We start from the raw sequence: 2127 nt of genomic DNA, 5'->3' as shown, positions 1-2127 counted from the left end.
CCTTTTTAGTTGATCTTGGCACATTGTCAATGATCATTTGGCGTTCATGTTAGCCTCCATCATTTGTTACATGGTGAAATTCCTTAGACCTTCAAAGAAGAAAACACAAAAAAATAAAGAAATTGGAAAAGTGAAGACAAAAAGAAACAATGAAGAGGATTAAAGAAAAGCAACAAAATCAAAGAAGAAAAAAAAAATGAAGAAAAAGAGCAACACAAAAAGAAGAACAAGAATCCAAGTTCAAGGCTTTAGTTAAAAAAAAACGAGAAAGCTGAATATCAGGCAGCAAAGAGGCTGAAGACCAAATAACCGAAGTCCAAGATTGAAGATTTAAGTTGTTAGGTTTAAGTTTAGGTTAAGTAGAATTTTTATTATTTTATTTTATTTTTGAATTTTGGTGAGAAAAGGCCTTGACGATGAGACGGTAGACTGTAAAGGACAATACAAGGGAGAAACTTCTGAAACCGGATGTTTGCCCGGAGGCCGCGCTGCAAAGCCCTATTTCGTACTATACACTTTAGTCTGACAAATGTAGGAATCATAGTGTGTGAAGAGGCACCTTTCCTTCGTGCACTATGGTCTACATTGGTGATTTAAAGTGCCCCCACTGGGCGCATCTCTGTTTCCTTTGTCTTGCACACCGCGACTACATCCAGCCGTGATCTATTCGCCCATCAAGTGGTTGAGAATGTGGTTTATGGCTCTAAAGCGGGGAACATTTTGAGGATGCGTAGGGTCCATGAAGGACTAATTCTGACCATGTTGACTGATGTTGACCAAGTTCTATGGTACCTTTCTTTTTCCTTTTTAGTTTAGCTCATCCCGATCTCATATTAGTCTTGTTCTAACTTGAGGACAAGTTAGGTTTAAGCTTGGGGTGATTTGATAGCTTATTTTATTTCCTTATTTTTATTAGTTTATTTTAGATTTTTAGATCTTTTTATCATTATTGCATTGTATTTTATTTATTTTTCTTTAGTATGGATCGTACCGGGTGTTTTTTATGTTGCATGAGGAATTTTGCAGGGTTTTGGAGCTTATCGCGATTGTGGATTAGAGTGAAGACGGACTTGTGGGCTCTCGAGGCGCTATTGGGCTTGGCGGATCCACCAAAGAAGATTTGGGCTTAAAAAGATAAAGGCTTGGATGAAGTGGGCTTGTGAAGATGGATCATGGATAATTAATTTTGGGTTTGGAGCATCCACATTTGAAGATAAAAGATGATTGGCTGATTTGAATTACATGGATATGGAGGGGACCAAAGGAATCTTTGGTAGTGGAAGGGTGGAGTGGTGGAATGAAGGACCAATAACATAACAGCAACATTTGCGCGGGTGGAATTTCCGTTGCGCGGGTACCCGCGCAACTGCCCAGTTTGGGCATTTTGGTCATTTGGCTTGCCATTACCTTGGGGGATCAGACCTAGCAGCTATAACTTCGATTTTACACCATTGGAGACCTGGAGGAGGCGATTTTGGAAGCTCAAGACTCATTTCTCTTCATCTTTCCAAGATTTTTGGTAGTTTCTTTATGCAATTAGACTTTTGTGATTGTTGTTCTATTGCCATGAGTGGCTAAACTCTTTATATTGGTTAACTTTGGTTAAAACCTTTGAATGTTTGTGGGTTTTTGAAGGATTCATGCTAGATTATCAATTATCTTATGTTTATGGTTCTAGATCATATTTCTTATGCTTGTTTAATGCTTTGATCATGAGCTTGGCACTTGAATGAGCTATTGTTAGTTTATTTCTTTGGTTTTGCATTGAATCATTGAATTAACTTATAACAAGGGCTTTATGATGGTAAAAATCATCTCTAGTTTATGAATCATAGCTCCTTTATGGATGTGTAAGCATTGACATCCTCTAGGAATTAGGGATTCCTTCTTTCTTAAGGCTAATTAACTTCTTGGGTTCAATTGCTTCAATTAAACCCTTGATCTTGATTAAGAGGGTGTGTTGTGGGCTTCCCCAACCTCCATACTACCTAAGAGGAATCTTGGCATATCATGCTTCATGATTGCTATAACCAATTTGGGATGAATGATAAGCTTCATGTTGAATCCTAATGATAAGCACACAAATGTTCATTGTGTTGAATTGCCTTAGTTAACCAACTCTCTCCA

Source organism: Lactuca virosa, chromosome 9, assembly GCF_052849685.1.
Source record: "Lactuca virosa cultivar CGN04683 chromosome 9, Lactuca_virosa_CGN04683_v6, whole genome shotgun sequence".
Taxonomy (NCBI): Eukaryota; Viridiplantae; Streptophyta; class Magnoliopsida; order Asterales; family Asteraceae; genus Lactuca; species Lactuca virosa.
The sequence above is the reverse complement of the archived record's forward strand: the minus strand, read 5'-3'. Positions refer to the sequence as shown.